The following is a 20,280-nucleotide window of genomic DNA, read 5'->3' as shown; positions in this document are numbered from 1 at the left end:
TGAAAAGGTAAAAGTGGGTTGTTCCCATTTTTTTTTTTTTAAGTTTGAAGAAACAATGCAAAATATCTGTGCCATCTCTCGGCTTGGGAGTTAGCAATACGCTATTCTTTTTTTTTTTTTTTTTTAAAGATTTTATTTATTTGAGAGAGAGAGAGAGAGAGAGCATGAAAGAGGCGAGGGGCAGAGGGAGAAGCCGGCTCCCTGATGAGCAGAGGGCCCGATGTGGGACTCGATCCCGTGACTCCAGGATCGTGACCTGAGCCGAAGGCAGTTGCTTAACCAACTGAGCCAACCAGGTGCCCCAGTATGCTATTCTTTATGGCTAAAAACGCCTAGTAAGTAGATATGGGGTTTTATTCCAAATAAAATGTCTTTTCTTAGCAAAATAGATGACTCCTTGCTTACAACAAGAGAAAAGAAATACAATGATGATTATGTCTGTCAGTTCGAAGAGCAAAACCAAAAAGAGGAATTATGCAGTGAATTATAGGGAATCGAAAAAGCCCCCAAACAACTCTCAGGGTAAAAACTAAGGAGGTGCATATTGATTTGGATCAAATACACCAGAATAAGAGTTAATTTTCCATTAAGCTTATGGATGTAGTATTGAATAGAATGGAATAGAAATAAAGTGGATGGAGAGTAAATGCTGGATAGTAATCACAAAACCCTTCAGAAACAGAGGCAAGTATCAGGTCTGATCTCCCTAGAATGGCGAGAAAGTGAGGGAGTGAAGTCAGCATTTGGGGACTTTGCAGAATGTGGAGCTTGGGAACAAGTATATATAGCATCATATGGATTGCTAGTTCAGAACCAAGGCCAACATTCCTGATCTAACAAACATTCCTGATCTAAATGAGGCAGTATTTTAAACAGGAGCCAAATGTGAGGCCACAGAGCTTGGGAACTAAAGGAGAAAGTGTTTGTTAAAGACATAGAAGGAAGGCAAATCTAGAGAAAGCCCCCACCCCCCAAAAGATCCCAGAAGATGTTTTTCATGTGCTGCCTTTGGCATCTAGAATTATCCTGGGCATGGATAAAGGTTCATTTCTGAGTGGGCACTTCTGAGCTTGGCATCATTTCTTAAAAATTTCACATGTGTGGGGCGCCTGGATGGCTCAGTGGGTTAAAGCCTCTGCCTTCGGCTCTGGTCATGATCCCCGGGTCCTGGGATCGAGCCCCACATCAGGCTCTCTGCTCAGCCAGAGGCCTGCTTCCCTTCCTCTCTCTCTGCCTGCCTCTGATCTCTGTCAAGTAGATGGATGAATCTTAAAGAAAAAAAAAAAATTCACATGTGTGTTTACAGTAATCTATTTACAAGATTAAAAAATGTATATTCTGGAATTAGATCTTGCTGATGGTTACACAGCCATATGAATATGCCAAAAACATTGAATTCTACTTTTTTTTTTTGCTCTGTTGGCCTTTTTGTAGGGGGATAAGTTAAGTTGGGCTTTTGTTTTTCCAGTTTCATTGAGATGTAATTGACAAAAATTATATATATTTAAGGTATACAACATCACGTTTTGATATGTGTACTCATTGTGAAATGATTACTACAATTATGTTAATTAACATATCCATCACTTTACATACGTTTTTTGGTGTGCGTGAGAACAACTAATACTTACTCTCAGCAAATTTCAAATACATAAGACAGTATTATTAGCTATAGTCTTAGCTATAGTCACCATGCTGTCCATGAGATCTCTAGAATTTATTCATCCTGTACAACTGAAACTTTGTAACCTTTAACCAACGTCTCTCTGTTTCTCCAACTCCCTAGCCCCTGGTAACATTTTGCTTTCTGCTTCTATCTGTTTGACAAATGAATGAGATCATCCAATATTTATCTTTTTGTGTTGGTTTATACCACCTAACGTAATGTCTTCCAGCTTTATCCATGTTGTCTCAAATGACAAGATTTTCTTCTTTTTAAAGGTTGAGTAATATTCCATTGAATATATATACCACATTTTCTTTATTTGTCCATCAATGAACATTTTGGTTGTTCCCACACCTTGGTTATTGTGAATAATGCTGCAATGAACATGGGGGTGCAGATATTTCTTCAAGATAGTGACTTTATTTCCTTGGGATATATACTCAGATATGGGATTATTGGATCATATGGTAGTTCTATTTTTAATTTTGAATAACCTCCATACTGCCTTTTATGATGGCTATACCAATTTATATTCCCTCCAACAGTGTACACAGGTTCCTTTTTCTCCTTTCCAATATTTGTCCTCTTTGACTGAAGTATTAAGGTAGTAAAAATGCAGATGGCCTCACTACAGTCTAGAGCCACTAAATCAAAGTCTCTTCGGAGTGGAGCTCAGGTGTGTGGGCATTTTTTTCCCCCACAACTTCTGCATGTGGCACCTATTTGCCCTAAAGTTATAGAATCAATCACTGAAATTATTTATTTTACCGTTATACTCTTAGGATTATCCTCTGAATTTGAGCCTTCAAATTTAAACATGACACATAAATCAGCACTTTTTCAGAGTTGAACAAATAAGCAATAAATTGTCTCAGAGAACTCCCAGCTTTGAATTTTAATTTTGTGGAAAATCAGATCAGTGAATTTGACCTACACAGGCCACAAACTAAGGTACATGAAAAATATAATGCTCTCTATTTTTCTACACTTAACTTTACTTTTGGGTTCCTATTTTACCTGAAGTCAGCTTCCAGGAAACAGTATCCTTTCAAGTTTGAACATGTTTAATTCAAGGTGTGTCATTTAGGCTTTTCTTTGGAACACAACTTGAGTTCTGGTAACAGGTGATTTAAATGGTATGCTAGCATTTAGGTGAAGTGATTGGTCTTCGATGAGTAACTCTCCATTCTGACCTCTGCTAAAACAGACAATACCCTCAGTGTCTGAGACAAAATTACTCTGTACTGTCAATTTCTAAGGCATCCTTATTTGTAGCTGTATCTGGCTGTGTGATCCATGCCAATTTCTGCTTCTCAAGTCCCTCCTTGTGGAGAAAACGTATTAGTTTTGTATTTAACTTCTCACTAAATTCTGGAAGCTCCAGGAACACAGGAAGATTCACCTGTTTTTCCACTAGACCATGCTAATGTGGAGAGCTCCTGTGGGGCTTCTCATTACCAGTGTTCCAGACAAAAAATTGGGTATAGATCAACTCCACCTTAGGAAATCCAAGAATCAAATAAGAGGTTCTTTATCTCTCCTCTTTGGAGCTTAAGTTTCTATGATGGGGAGCAGAGAGAGCATAGAGTATTTCCTAGAGTTCTTCACTAGTGTGTAGAATTTTCTTTCCCTCTAAGTTTCTCTTTCTTTTCCCCTAACGCATGAGATTCCTGTGCTTTTTGAGCAAGCAGGGAAAAACGCTGATTTGCTTTTCTCTTACGCCTATTGATTAAGAAAGGATTTAGCTCTTGTCACTCATGACACACTGGCTTCTGTATAAGTGCATACAAATATTGTGTATTTTAACCAATTTCTTACTTTTTGGGCATTCAAAATAAATTTTTATTTTCCAAAAATCCTGTTTTTTTAATTTTTTATTGCTATGGCTATATTATTTTTATAAAATATATCCTCAATGAAATAAAAACAACATTTTTACAGGGAAATGTATAAACAAAATAAAAAATAAAAATAACAAAATAAAACTATAATTTTAAATAGTATCACTAGCTGAGGTGTTAGATGTATGAAAAAGGACATTTCAGACTCCCCACCTCCCATATAGCCGCAGCCAAATAGCAGAAAATCCCTTCAGATAGGCTCAGGCCACCTACACAACGATGAAGAATATGGCTACTGTTTTATATTGTAAGTCTCGGGGGACCTGTTATGTAACAACAGATAACTGGCAAAGAAGTAAAAGTGTTTAAAAAGTTTTATATGAATCATGCTCTTAATGGAATCACATTGGATTAACTAACAATTTTGCAAGTTAAAAAAATGTATAGGGAAGAATGAAGCAGTTGTTTAGGGCACAGAAGAATCCTAAAACAAATGAACTTGAATATTTAGCAACTCGAAAAAATCAATTAAAATATGGAAAGAGAAATTAATTGAATTATTCAGTATGATTTTCTTGTGTACTTTTTTTTAAAACATTTTATTTATTTATTTGAGAGAGAGAGAGAGACAGTGAGAGAGAGCATGAGCGAGGAGAAGGTCAGAGGGAGAAGCAGACTCCCCGTGGAGCTGGGAGCCCGATGTGGGACTCGATCCCGGGACTCCAGGATCATGACCTGAGCCGAAAGCAGTCGCTTAACCAACTGAGCCACCCAGGCGCCCTTCTTGTGTACTTTTAAATAGTCGTAACCAAACCACCCCATGTTGGTCTAAAGTAGTGATCTCCAGATCTTAAATTTTTTTTTCTTAAAACAACCCAACTGCGAAGTACAAGTCTAAGGTGACCCACAAAGATCCCTGCCTCCTACTGAGGACCTCTGCCCCTCCTTGTAATACACTCTTCCTGAGTGTGGATGGGTGTGTGACTTTGTTCTAAGCAGTAAGATACTGCAAAAAAGATTGCAGCACCCTTCTTGCTAGAGACTCTTTCTCCCTAACTGGCTTTGAAGAAGTTCGTGTCCACATTGGGTGGCCCATGTGGCAAGAAGATGAATGTAGCGTTTAGAACAGCCTGCAGTCAATAGCTGACAGAAAGATGGGGCCTCATTTATCTATGATTTTTATTTTTTATTGCTATGGCTGTATCTTTTTCCTTGAGAAAGCAAATTCTGCCAGCACCCTGGGTAAACCTACAAATACATTCTTTTCCAGTTGAGCCTCAGATAAGAACAGAACCTGACAGACATCTTGACTGTGGCGCTATGAAGTCCTGAGCAGAGGACCCCAGATAAGCCATGTCCAAAACCCTCATCCTCAGAAACTGTGAGATAATAAGATTGTGTTACATTAAGCCACTGAGGTTTTGGTAATTTGTTATACAGTAATACATAACTAAGATACCAAACATTGAATTTTTTCAGTGTGAGTTCTAAATATTTATATATTGATTGTAATTTATAAACTACATGCATACTTTATCAATAAACTGTATACATGAAAACACAAAAAATTAAAATTATGAGAGAAAAAACAATTTTTAAATGTTCTTGTTTTCATAAAAATAAAACATTTTATAATAAAATCTTTATTAGTAATACTTTTTAATGAAAACTTGTGATTAAATACTTTTTAAATTACAATGTAGAAAATATACCCAGTGATGTATCACTTCCATTTATGAATAAGTGAATAGTTAGAGATACATATACATTTTTAGCTATGAAAACCATTAAAACCCAGTATCTAAATAAACTAAACTTAGAAACTGACTTGCACATCCCTGTATCACAAAATATTAAACAATATTAAAAAGCTAAGAAAGACTATTTATCCACATTGGCATCATTGAGCCTAGTAATAACAAAATGAATCTCAGTACAAAATGCTTTGTACAACTAATAATTAAAATTGAAAAGCATAATTACTTTTATTGAAATCTTTTAAAATTACATTTGGGATGCCTGGGTGGCTCAGTTGGTTAAGCATCTGCCTTCGGCTCAGGTCATGATCCCAGGGTCCTGGGATCAAGCCCCACATGGACTCCCTGCTCTCACACCTGTGCTCTCTCTCTCTCTCAAATAAATAAAATCTTTAAAAAAATAAAATAAAATGTACATTTAATTTAAGATTTCTAATGGGTGTACAATTGCAAATAATATATAATGTATGCCATTTACCCATAAATAAATAACAGGATTACATGCTATAATTTTTCTTAAATTCATACAGGGTATATTATACCTTTCAATCTTTAAAAGATAAGACGGGATGCAGTTAGAAACGGATGTTTTCTTTAGCTTTTTACACATATACACACAGTCTCTTGTGGCTCTTGTCTGCCTTTGGTTTTAAGGCTAGGAATTTGGGACATCCTTCTTTTAACTCATGATTTTCCATTGAGGCATATCAGGATCCTGGCAGGTTAAATTCTGTGGTTAGTCCAGAGATGGGTATTATGGGTTTATTCTTGAATCTTGGTAGTGCTTAGTACTACCAACAACCAGTGACAGCACTGGAGCAGAATTGCTCTCAGAACTGAATTCTATCATTTATTTGGAAAGTACTGCTAATGCACCAAATGCTGCCCATATAATTACATAACACTGCTTACACACTCAGGTTTTTCTTATGTAACTTTATGGGAAGAAAAAAAGACAGTAAAGGGTGCTATGTCTATCTAAATAACAGAATGTATTATACAGCGCATTTATGTTATGGAGAATGGATAAAAACCCTAAAATTTCTTGTCCACTTGGGGTGTCTGCTTACAATGACTAAGTCAGTTATTCATGATAGCTTAGCAAAATGCAGATGACTTTTAAAAGAATGTATTTTAGATCATCTAAGCCGAAACTACATTTTAAAACATTAAGAAATAATATGAAGACCCATACACTAAGATGTTTTGTTGTAAAAGCAGCATTTTTGTTAATGTTCCATCTCCAATGACGTTTTCCTATTTGAGTCACAGTGCTTTTTGGTTTCTCCAAGATTTCCTTGGGGTTGTTCACAACCTTTGAGGACAAGATCCATGATCAATTAGTGAGCTGCATATTTTACTGCTGGTTCCTAGTGTCTGGGAGCTCCTTTCTAAAATTCTAGTTTCGTTTCCATTGATTTCTCTTGATCTCATGTTCACTGATGATCCAGTAAAGCAATGCTGATTTCCATTCTTAATTATGTGATAGAGTATAGTGAATGCTATATGATACATTCTGACTTCCAGCTCATTCCAATATCTTGGGAAGGCAACACATTTTTTTAACGATTTTATTTATTTATTTGAGAGAGAGAGAGAGTGCTCACAAACAGGGGGGAGAGGCAGAGGGACAAGCAGACTGATGAGCAGGGAGCCATCTTAGGGCTTGATCCCAGGACCCTGAGATCATGACCTGAGCCAAAGTCAGGTGCTTAACTGACTGATTCACCCAACAAATTGGTGTTAATGTATAATTCTAGATATAACATTAACAGTTCTGATTTTACAAGAAAATAGCAAAAGTGTAACCAATTCTCAGTCCCTATTGTTTTGTCTCTCAAAATATAGTCTATTTCCATTGCATAATATCATGTCTACTCTTTTTCATCCCAAGGATGATAAAAAGCTTTTTCTTTTCTTCATTTTTAGTATCATAAATTATATCTATTTTATATGAACAATCACACCAAGCCAGAAAAAAAAATCAATTAAATATAGAGCAAAGTAAAAATTGTCACAGAACAAATGCTTTTAAATCCATTGGCTTTTTAAGGATAATAACTCTGGTCAGTTGAAAAGAACTATATCTTTTGTTCATGGTGAGTGTAGAGAAATGATTTATGAATTTGAGTGATATTTAATAACACAGTTTCATGAAGCCCCTGAGTCCATTGTTGACTATATCTAATTATTTCAGGTACTGACAGTATGACATGGTTACTAAAACCATGGTTTCAGGATCAGACTGTGTATGTATGGGTTTCAGATATGATGTGAGGCAATTTATTTAATTTCTTGTGTCAGTTTCCCTTCCTCTCCAGTGGGTCACAAAGGGCTGTTTTGTGGACTCAATGAAAAAATATACAGAATGTAACTGGCATATAGAAACACACAGTAAATGACAGATCTTATTATTTTTGATGTTGGTGTTGTGAGAAAGCTTTTTTTTTTTTTTTTAAGATTTTATTTCTTTGACAGACAGAGATCACAAGTAGGCAGAGTGGCAGGCAGAGAGAGAGGAGGAAGCAGGCTCCCCGCTGAGCAGAGAGCCCGATATGGGGCTCGATCCCAGGATCCTGGGACCATGACCTAAGCCGAAGGCAGAGGCTTAACCCACTGAGCCACCCAGGCACCCCAAGAAAGCTCTTTTTTATAGCAAGTTGAAAACAATTCACCTGTGTTTTCCCAACGTTGTTTCTTGTTCAGCATTCTGTAAGAACCTGGGTAATGGGATTTCAAGGGCATTCTAAAGAATGATCTCTCCCCTCTTCATGAATTCAAATCTGTCTCCCTGTTGGTCCTGCAGTAGTATTTTTAACAATTAGAGCGTATTATCTAAGATATGGTATTGTCTTCTGTTAAAGGCTTATGCTCCTCTGAGAACTTAACACAGTGAGCGATCCTAAGTCCTGAATATCCAGTGGTACTTCCTCTGATGACTCAACAAATAATAGCCCCCAGGAAAAGTTTGGAATTTTAGTTCTAAAGCGCCACCCTTATTTAACTGAATGGAGTTCACCAGTGTTTAGTGTTCAGCCCAACCCACAGATTTCTAACCTATTGTACTCCTGATCTTGGCAGGATTTGAGATGGGAGGGCTAGACTGTTGATATTATGCTCTTAATTCTTTTTTACCTCTGACAGAACCCTCAAATCCAGTCATTGTAAGAATGTGCATTATTCCACTGCCAGCCCTTCCTCCACTGTTGTTTTCAGACCAAAATAGGGAGTTGGAGTTTATAGTTGTTAGGCCAATTAGGTTTCTCATTTGGGGGTCTTTAAGATTTTAGTCTGCTTCTCAAAACTGCTCTATCTTCTTTTTTGTTCCATTAAAATCTCCACCTATGACTTCCCTGTTCCTCCATCTGTATTCCAGCTGCCCCAACATACAGAGGTACTGTGGCTCTCTGCTCATATATAAAAGACTCCATTCTTTTAACAATTCCATTCTCTAAGTGTTTCCTGTGCCCACTATTTTCACGAGATGCATAGAAAAGTATGATTTTCATTTTTTCCAGATTCCTCTGGTTCTTGTCTTTATTCATCCAACTGGAAGCAGAAGTGGTTTTCTATCTTTTAATGTATTTCCTGTTGATAAGAAAGAAATAGTGAATCACAGTTGAAACCTCACTGCAAGAATATTGAGGTTCAATCAAATCTTGCTTTTCCTTACTTGAACTAAGTTGCAAAAATGACTTGTAAACCCATTGCTATTTTCCAAAACATTAAAGAATCATTAGGAATTGACCATAGTCTAAAATTTGTCCCATGGTTTCTAATACAGGCATGTGAGTCTTCATCAATGCTTTTAAGGAGGTGATAGTTAGGTGAATGTTTTCACATTATGAATTAGCATAGCAAAATCTGTGACTCCTTTTTGAATCCTTATAGTACCCTCATTGCCACTTGGTTATTTAACAGAACAAATTTTACCAAGACAATTTCTTGTAACTAAACTTTTAGTTCACACTTTGGAAGAAAAGTCTTATGTATATTGGTCCTGACTTTTGAGGAAGTTAACTAATATTTGAATTATCTAGGGGTGCCTAGGTAGCTCAGTCACTGAGCGTCTATCTTTGGCTTAGGTCATGGTCCTGGGGTCCTGGGATGGAGTCCAACATTGGCGGGAAACCTGCTTCTCCCTTTCCCACTCCCCCTGTGTGTGTTCCCTCTCTTGTTGTGTCTCTTTCTGTCAAATAAGTAAATAAAATATTTAAAAAAAACATTTGAATAATCTAAAGTCCTCTAATAGAAATATTCTAGAAGTGGTTTGGTAAACTTTGGGCACCATATCTGTTAATTAGCACAGCAAATATTTACAGTTATTTTCACTGATGAAATGAAAAGTGCTCAGTCTAAGTGGAAATGGTTAGAATTATGGTACAGCCACTCCCATACTTTCATGAATAGGGAATAAGAATCTACAGTCAAGAAGCCTACACTTCATTGAACAGCCAAGGAAAATTATGGATTGTATGTAGTTTTTATGGAGGTTCCTGTCACTTGGTTCCATTGAGAAGGTGAGTTAAATTCTGACACTAAAATATTATTGCATCTGCCTGGTTTTGTTCATTGTTGATGGATTTACAAATAATAACCTTAAGTATTCATACCAAGGAGTACTTGCACCTAGTGTTTGTTCCTAGTGATAGGGAAGTGGCAGGGAAGGAGAGGAAGATAAAGTGTGGTAGTTGACATGGCAAAAGAACATGTGGGATAAATGAAATAAAGAGTGGCCATTTCTAAATGACTGCCAAAAGTGATGAAGGGCTTCATAGGGAAGCTGCTGCTTGAATTAAACTTTAAGAATGATTAAGTGTTCATTGAGTAGACAACAATGCAGGGGTTGGCCATGGTGGAGCACTGCCGAGTGAGGGCTCGGGATGTTACATTCACAGAACTGGAAATAATATGATGTGACTGAGGAGTAGATTGTCTTCACACAAAGTGCCTTGAATAGCTCACTCAGTTGGGCCTTTATTGCCTGTCATTGTAGAGTTGTGGGAATATTTAAAGCAGAAGAATAAAATGATCAAATTTGTGTTTTGGAAAGATTATTCTGACCATGGTGGCCATTCCCCTTGGCAAAGAGATCAGTCAGAAGATTGTAGCAAAGACTGGTTAGGTGTTCAAAAGCCCATTTTCTTTTCTTTCTGAAAACAAAACTAGATTGAGTGAATATTCCAGCCTCTCTTAAAAGTGGGTAGACCATATGGCAAGTTCTGACTGAAGGAAAGTGGATAGAAGTGATGTGTGTCACTAGGAGGTCTGGAACCCAAGACCCTTCAACGCATAATCGTGCATATTGTTTACTCCTAGGAGGTGATGTTGGAAGAAGGTGGTGACACTAGGGACAAGTTGTCTGAGTGTCTGGGTCACTATTTGAAGAAGTGTTGCCCTTGAAATTAAAATACCTATTTTGGATTTTTTTTTGGGGGGGGGTAAGGGCAGAGGACAATGAAGAGAGAATCCCAAGTAGGCCCCATGCCCAGTGCACAGCCCAATGTGGGGCTGTAACCCTAAGATCATGACCTGAGCCCAAATCAAGAGTTGGGTGCTTAATCAACTGAGCTACTCAGTCACCACACCTATTTTGTGAGTAAGAAATAAATTTTTTGGGTTAAGCTACTGAGGTTTTTGAAGTTAACCAGTTACAGCAGTTTCTTTCAATGAAACAGAGATTATCACTATAGTTTGGTAAGGAATGACAAGATCCTGAAATAGTAAAGTGGGGATAGAAAGAAATGGATCTTTACAGTAGAAATGTAGACAGGGGTGCCTGGGTGGTTAAAGCCTCTGCCTTCAGCTCAGGTCCTGATCCCAGGGTCCTGGGATCGAGCCCCGCATCAGGCTCTCTGCTCAGCGGGGAGCCTGCTTCCTCCTCTCTCTCTGCCTGCCTCTCTGCCTATTTGTGATTTCTGTCTGTCAAATAAATAAATACAATCTTTAAAAAAAAAAGAAATGTAGACAGATAAAAGTAGCAAGCGATATGACTGATTAAGTGTGAAGTAAATGGAGGAAGAGAGAATTTCAGCTTCTCAGCTTGGGAAACTGGGAAGATAATAATAGTAAAAGCAGTAATGGTAATATAGGATTCATAGGATGGTAAGATATTTTGAAGAGATAATTAGTATCAATTTAAACCTACTGCTTTTATGTCTAATTGTCTGGAAGATTAGTTTGTGTACGATTTTCTTTTTTAAAGATTTTATTTTTAAGTAATCTCTATACCCAATGTGGGGCTTGAATTTACAACCCCCAGATCAAGAGTCCCATGAGATACCAACTGAGCCAGCCAGGCACCCCTCTTTTTTATTTATTTTTTATTTATTTTTATTCTTTTCTATCCTTTGCCATACCTTAATTGGGGTATAGTATACTTCCCTGTCCCATTAACTTGGGATTTGGCCATATGATTTTCTCAGACCAATGTAATGAGAGTAGGAGCTTCATTTGCCAGGTCCAAGCAGAAGCCTGAAGAGACATTTCATATTTTCACGCCCCGCAACTCTTCCTGCTCTCCTGCTCTGTACCACCATAACCTAGGATTCATTTCTTCAGCCATCCCTTAATGGTTCATGCCTCAGCACTATCTGGAGCACAGCCACCATAACTGACTCATAGATCCCATAAACAAGAAGTAAATGTTTGTACTTGTTAAGTGACATGAATTATGCAGTGTTATCACAGAAAAAAATGGGCCAATTTGGTGAGATACTTGAAGTATATAATAGGAAGTTGGGAATAGTATTCTGGAGAAGAACAAACCAGACATTTAGATATTGGAATTGCAGTGATTGAGGTCATTAGGATGGATAACATCACCTGGTAAACCAAAGAAGAGAAGTCTAAGGATGGAAGGAACCCTAAGAGTCCAGTTTAAAGTGTGGGAAGAGGATACACAGTGGAAAATGAAAATGAGTAGTCAGAAGTCTATGAAAAGAACAAAGAAAAGGTAATATAATAAAAATAAAGGGGGGCACCTGGCTGGCTCAATCAGTGTCTGACTCTTGATTTCTGCTCCAGTCATGATCTCAGCATCATGAGGTTGAGCCCCACATCAGGCTCTGCACTCAGCAAGGAGTCTGTTTGGTACTCTCTCTCACCGACTTGCCTCTGCCCTGCCCCGTGTTCTCTCTCTCTCTAAAGTAAATAAATAAAATAAATCTTTAAAAAAACAAAAATAAATAAAAACAAGAGGATGGCAGTACTTCAGGGAGGTTGTTATGAGCAATATCAAACATTACAAAATGCTCAGGTTAAGCATTGTCAAAAATAATCCTTTGAATACAGCAATTAGAAGACATTGCTAAGAGTCATCCTTTATTAATAAGATTTCCAGAGATTTAATGTAGTTTGTACACTTCATTAATTTTTTTTCAGTTAAGCTTGTTGATGAATGCTTTTGTTCTACTTCTCTTACACACGGGTTGGGGTATCAAACAAAAACAATTCTGGAATTTATTCTGCATTTTATACAGTTAAGTTTCTATATTATTTTACTCTAAAATACTATTGTTGCCTTAAAAATCACTGTTTTATTTTTAATAGTATAAAACAATGATTTATTAAAATGACATGGTAGAAATTGAACTCAATAAATTTTTAGGAAAATTTAATGCTTAAAGGAGAAAAATTTTTTTTGGCTCTTACTTCAGTTTAAAAATGGCTCTACATTGGTAGATTTCACCCATGTAGGCAAATATTTAAGAAGGCATTTAAAAACACCAACAAATCTGATTGACAGAGTTAAAATGATATATGTATTCTTTTCAATTTATTGTATTTAAAAACAATGACACATAAGCTCATTCGGAACACTAAGGAAGAGCTGGGATACTGTTTGTGTAATGTACTTGACTGATTGCCTTTTCAGAGATAGAGATCCACAAGTTTTTATGACCCATATCAGAGAAGAAATGTATTTTCATTAGGAAACTTTCGAATGGCTGCCAGTTTCCTTAGGGAACTCCCTGGATAATAAAATGCTCAATATTTTGTTTAAAAACATTTTGCTACCTAAAAGCTTCTGCAATGTGGAATTTTTGCTAATGTAGAAAAGCTTTCGGGATGCATAGTAGAAAAGATTGTGTGTATTTAATGTACTGAACTGGAAAACACAAGAATAGCTTTTATGTTCCTGAAAGATATTATCAACAATATCTCTACAAATATTTTAAATTATATTACTATTCTGGTATTCCAAAATACACTAAATATCTTTAAATATAGGTGACAATATTGTTATCCTTTATGAACTCAATAATATAATAATTATGAAATAAACAGCTTTTTGAGAAACATAAGAGATAGCTACAAAAGCTCCCCAAACATATTCCCGAGGCACCTAGGAGGTTATGATGGTAGGCTGAAGGTTTCAGCCTAAATTGTGAGAACCGTTTCCCTTTCAGGGAAATCAGAGCTAATTTACCTACTCTAACTCCTTCAACTCAGGAAGGATGAAGTAGTTCTGAATTGACATGGAGAGAAGACTGTAGACTACTGAGTTTCCATATTGAAATAATTGCTTTGTAGATATCTTTCACTGGACTTCATAAATTGAATCCTTCATTGGGACTAATGTCTTCCTTTCCCTTTGTATAGTACTAACTGATTCCCATAGATATCAAATGTTTGTCACTAGGATGCAACTTCTGAGCATACCAGTGCATTTTTATCAGCCTTGCCACTGGCTTAGCAATGCCAGTTAAATTGCTGTTGTAACTATGTAACTTTTGTATTACATAATACAATACGAGCTAATGGTAACCATTAAGTTTAATCTTTGCAAAACCTAATGAATGCATACAAATTAGGTGTGTCCCAAACAACTCTATGGTAGCGAGAGGAAGATCATGAAAAATCCAAAATCCAAGAGGTTCTGCACTCATTTTGCCTATAAAGGTCTTAATGTTCTTGTTTTACTCTTAGGAACCACTAACAAGAAATCATTCATAATGTATTACAATTATGGTCTGTGCAGGACTCCTAGATGGCTCAATGGGTTAAGCATCTGCCTTTGGCTCAGGTTATGATCCCAGGGTCCTGGGATCAAACCCTATGTCAGTCTCATTGCTCAGTGGGAGCCTGCTTCTCCCTCTCCCTTTGCCGTCTCCCCAGCTTCTGTGCTCTCTCTCTCTCTCTCAGTCAAATAAAGAACGTTAAAAAAAAAAAAAAAAGAAACTTAAAGAAAACAATTATGGTTTGTGCAAGAAAGACAGTTTAAGTGTCTGATCACAGATGTTTACCCCCTCCCAAAAGTCTTTGACCTGCCAATCTAAAGATTGCTGATAAAGACAAATATATAGAGGTTAAGTTAAAACAATTGGCTATGTATATCTCTTTTTTGAGACTACCTGTTTTAAGTAAGTTTTGATTAACCAGTCCACTTCACGTTTCTATCTCATTGGGATAGAAGGCTTTTATGATGTTGCCCAGATCTGCTGAAGACTTTTGGTAGCCTGACAAAGTTCTTACCTTAGATTCCTGACTTAGTCATCCTTTGTCCCTTTGTGACTCGATTCTTCATCTGTACTAGTTTCCCTAGTGATAATTTGTGCTAAAATTACCATGCCCATGTGTATCACCACCTCAGGTCAGCTAAAACAGACTTAAGCCCTGATGAGGGTTGTGTCTCTGAAGATAAAGCAGATGGAAATGGAAGAACATGTGAAGCTATGACTTGGCATAAAGTAGCGCTTAATAAATGTTGGTTGAGATAAATGTCTTTGCACATCCCAGTGGACAGTGATTCCACTCATAATTTATTTTCCTTTGGAAATATGACTGTTTCTGTAACTTTTTTTCTAAGTCTTACATTGTTTTACGAATGAGGTTTTTCTCTTTTTTTACATCCTGTTATAAATTAAACAGATATTGGCAAAGTCCAAACATTACCTCTACATATGAATTGTCATAATGATTTATATATCATTTATAAGTAAGTCTCATATTGATTTTATCATCCTAATCATAAATCCAGGAACTGAATGGATATTCTACTTAAGAAGAACACTAGAAAAATTAAAAGAACATATTCAAGTCACAAGTAACCAGCCTGACTTTAGGGAATTCATTTAATCTAAGGAGTGTCAGTAACCTCGTATTATAGATAATGCATTTTGTAAGTTCCAACACACTAGAGTGGCATAGAATTATGGTGGATATTACACAGTTGCTTTGGGTAGGATAACTGTTTTGATTTTTTTAAAAACTTTATGTATCCTCCTGAAACTAATGTTTAAATAACTCCATAATAACCTTCTACAGAAAAAATGCTTATCTTTACCTTTTTTAATTATTGTTTAACTTGGAAGAGAATGCAGTTCTTGTTCAACCATAGACTAGCAGAGGGGCAATTGTTCTTTTTCAACTGTATAGTCACAAATAAGAGGGCTTCTTCCCTAGAACTATTTTTAATAATTCATAATTTCATTGTGAGCTAGAATACTGGATCAAGAATCATGGGACTTTTTTTCTATTTCTGATACGGTAACTAATTTGGTATTCTTTCAGGACAGGCAGTTAGCCTCTTTTTTAGTGTAGTATTGCCAGCTGTAAATTGATATAAAAATGGCTTCTAGGATAGACTGTCTGCCAAGTTACTTTTATTAAGGAAAATATGATTTTTTAAAAAAACATGAGTAAGAAAAAGAAGGTACCCTCTACTTTAAGTAAATGACAAGATGCATGAATCTCATGCACTGTGATTGTAGCAAAAAGGTCTGTCAGGTATAGCTAGAACTATATTAATTATTAATCGTCATTTCCCTTCATAGAAAACACCTAGAATAAGCCTTTTAATTCCTTTTAAGGATATTTTAAAACAACAAAATGTAAAAAGGTATTATTACTTTTCTCCTTTTTTACTTGAACAACATTTGCAAAGACCAGACTCCTTGAGGGATAGTGTGAGAATCACGTGCTTGACCACATACTGTTCCAGCAAAGCTTGGCTGATGGTGTCTAGCCTTTGTTGAAATTGGTCAGTTATAATTAAGGATGGAGGTCATCTAAGTCAATTTCCAACCTGAGGTTCCCTCAAAGTTTGAAAATGTAATATGCCCTCACTATTCTTGCTTCTGATGTCTTTTCCTTGCCTAGATGTAGCATTAAAATTACCCGCAGATTGGGGCTCTTTTGTGGAATGAAAACAAAATTAGACCTCTCTGGAAAGGAAGATTTAATAAATTAGATGTGCTGGTTATTTCTATCAATATTACTCACATCTTGACTCTTGCAATTGCTAATTCTTTTTAAAAGGAGACCGTATTTACAGTCCGCACAACAAAAATTGCTAACGTAAGCCTAAATAATTTATCTAACATATCTGTTATTTCCAATTTCTAACCACTCAGAAAGTACTGCTCTTGTCAACTCTCAGCCTGCTGGAAGTAACCTCATGAGAGTTCCAGAAGCGTCCTTGCAGAGCAGAGCAGAGCAGAGCAGAGCAAAGACAGAATGTTTCCTTTCTTTCCCTAGCCGTTTGTAGTTATCAGACTCTGGGAAACTGAAGTCACCAAGTTGTATGTTAGAGTTGAAAAGATTCTTAAATTAGTTCTGGGTCTCTAGAGGGCACCTCAAGGACTTAATGTTATCAGTATATGTTTATTATCAGGTGGTCATCTCAAGTTTAGTACTGTATATTTTAAAGAACAATAAGAAGGAATCATTTTCTTCTGAGATGAGAAAATGCTAACATTAACCCACTGTCTACAAAAAGGAGAAGGGAAGGAGGGAAAAAGGAAATTACTAGAAGAGAAGAATGGAGGACAGTTTGCTGACTAAAATAAAATACAAGTTAAGAGTTCCGGAAAAATAAAGGGGATTTATTCCTCTTCAACTTTCTTCAGACTGCACTGCCTACTTGATATGTCCATCCTTCCCTGTACAGTCTAAGAGTATTGACAATAATTTACTTCTGATGGAATCCCTGATGTTTGCATTCAATATGTATCAGAATCCATAAAGATCCCCTCTCTAACAATAGCAAGAATGGTGCTCTGCAGAGTTTCTGGTGAACCCAGAAAAGACATCAGGAAGATTTTTTTTCCCAAGTTGGTAAAAAAGAATCATAAATTTTTCTTTCCTAGGGTGAGCTACAGGTATTTTGATTCAAATGTCATCCAAATGGACTTTCAAGTACAGGTATATATTTCCCTGCAAGTAGGCTAGAATGGACCGATAGAAGCCATGCTATTTACTTCCTTATTTAACTTGAGAGAAACAATGGTAATAGACTATTCCAGAAAACCTTGGCTAGAATATTATAGTATTTTTGACATGTCAAATTAACTTTACATCTGTTATAGGATGGGTTGGAACTCTCAGGATATTGTCTCTTCTCTGGTAAATCTAGGACATTAATTCATATTTAACTCATACACTCACACACACGGACACTCATTCACATACACACACTACACACACATTTCCAAAATGCAATTCTTCTCTTCTAAAAAAAATAGTGGCAAATGATCAAAACAATTAGGATGAAACAGAAGACTTTGTGGTTCAGATCTGTTGTTATAAGCAATTATTTCCAGGAAAAGGGGACTTGGGGAAAAAATGGGAGAGGTAAAAAAATAACATATTCTTAAGTAAATGTGGAAAATATCTGCATTCCAAACCTCAGAAATATGTGACAAATGTGTAGTGAGTTCTAATTCTCCCAAAGACCTAGTCAGAACTCCATTATCAGAAAAAATACAAAAGAGAGAATGAAGAAGGTTTTGATTGCCTCTACAAATCTAGCTCATTTACCCCATTTCAAACTGAAAGTAAAAAGTATGAGTAATAGAGTCCAATTTTCCTATATGGTAGCTAAGTTATTATTTAGTTGTAAATTAACTTATTTTTAATTTAACTTTTTTTGGTTACTTAGAATTCTAGCAGTAAATTCTTCATTGAGCAGTGGTGCAAGTAGTTAATAGTGGTCTAACATCATTTAATGGAGTTTTGTCTCATTTTGTAGCCATCCTCACTAGACAGTTTAGTGTATGTCCTGACTCTGTGTCTCACTAAGATCTGTCCTATAATTTTTTCTCAGAATAAAATAATGAGACCTTGAAAAAAAATGTTTGTATGTTTGTGTGTGTATGTGTGTGTGTGTGTGTGTGTGTGTGTGTGTGTGTGTTGCAGAGCGGTTGTGTCCTTATTTATCCTATCTGTGTATCATTTCCCATACTTGTGTAATGGGAGTAATAGTACAAGCTACCTTATATGGCGGCTTGGAGACTTAAGCAAGATAATGATTGTAAACTGCCTCAGCTATAATGAGTATACAATGAATTTAGGTAGCTCAGTTAATGTTACAATTAGAAGTGTTCATTAATATTCAAATATTTGAGTGTCTATTTGGTAGTAGACACTGGTACTGGAAAACTTACTTTGTGTATTCTCAGTAGTTCATTCTCATAAATTATAATTTGTATATAATGGGTGATTTGCATGCCAAATAATTCTGTGCATTAGAATGTCAAATGCAGGCAAACCTTTCTAAGGTTTTCTAAGAAATTAGAAGTTTCTAAGAAATTCTAGAAACCTTTCTAAGAATTTCTAAGAAATTTGAGAAGTACTATAGAAATAAAGTTAATGATATTTATCTCAGCTACAAGTAAGAGAGTTCTTAGCTTGAGTAAAGATTTCTCTTAAGAAAACACTATTATGGATAAGGAAAATGTCATACACACAAACACACTGGAATATTATTCAGTCTTAAAAAAGAAGGAAATCTCATTATTTAAGACAAAAATGGGTAATTTTGGAAGACATTATGCTAAGTGAAATAAGCCAGACAGAGAAAGAGAAATACTGCCTAGTATAACTTACATATGGAATTGAAAAAAAATTTTTTTTAAAGTCAAACTCAAAGAAACAGAGTAGAAAAGTCCTTACTAAGAGATATGGGATAGGGAAAATAGAAAAAGTTGGTAAAAGGGTACAAACTTTCAGTCGTAAGAAAGATAAGTTCTGAGAATCTAACATATAACATGGTGACTACAGTTGATAACACCGTGTTGTATGACTGAAATTTGCTAAGAGAGTAGAACTAAAATGTTCTCACCAAAAATAAATAAATAAATAAGAGGTACCTATGTAAGGCAATGGTTGTGTTAATTAACTCAATGGTTGGGGGAGGGGGTGTCTTTTCACAATGTGTACATATATCAAATTATCACATTGTACACATTAAATATCTTACAATTTTATTCATCAATTATACCTCTAAAGCTGAAAGAAAGAAAAAAAATTAGTGTTCAAGATAAGTACTTTGTTCTGTAGTCACTTCTTGCGTCATCTGCTAAAAAACGAGCTATACACCATTTTGTCAGTAAAATGATTGTTTTTTTAAACAGTTATCTTTTATATCCTTTTGATAAAAGCACAAGACATTGGATTTTTGTCCAAAACTAAAATTAAAACAAACAATTGCCTTTATTTACGTGAGATCTCATAATTCTTTTTGGTTGCAAATAAGCATTCTTAATTTTTTGTTAGCGTCTAACAAACAGATGGAAAAATGAAAATAAACTTCCAGTACTACTTAAGAGACCCTGTGCCTGTTTTCTTTTTAATAGAGATGGAGCCATAGTTCATACTTTGTTTAAAGCAAGTTTCAGATAAAAAGCCCTCCAAAATGGAAGAGCCCCAGGCAGGAAGTTGATGTCTCAGTAAACACCTGTTTTATTACAGTTAGAAGCATCTAAAGATTTCATAATTGTGGTCAAAGTAAATGAGAATACTTTTCTTTCTGTATTTCCTTCATTCTTTCCTGCTCTCACACTATTCCTTTTCAGTTCTCCCTTATTTTTTTTCTTTTTCTTTTTAAAATCTTTTCTCCCCTCTCTACCTTTCTTCAGATAATGGCTATTATGGCTCAAAGACTGTATCACGTTGGACCCACCTCTGACAGTGGGGAAGTCCTGAACAATTCTAGTATTGGCTTGAGATTTTATGATTTTCTTATATACTATAGATGTTAATTACTGAAATAAATTATTTAAGTCAGAATGAT

This window comes from Enhydra lutris, unplaced genomic scaffold (genome assembly GCF_002288905.1).
Source record: "Enhydra lutris kenyoni isolate GAN:26980312 unplaced genomic scaffold, ASM228890v2 scaffoldscaffold3, whole genome shotgun sequence".
NCBI classification, from domain to species: Eukaryota; Metazoa; Chordata; class Mammalia; order Carnivora; family Mustelidae; genus Enhydra; species Enhydra lutris.
The sequence above is the reverse complement of the archived record's forward strand: the minus strand, read 5'-3'. Positions refer to the sequence as shown.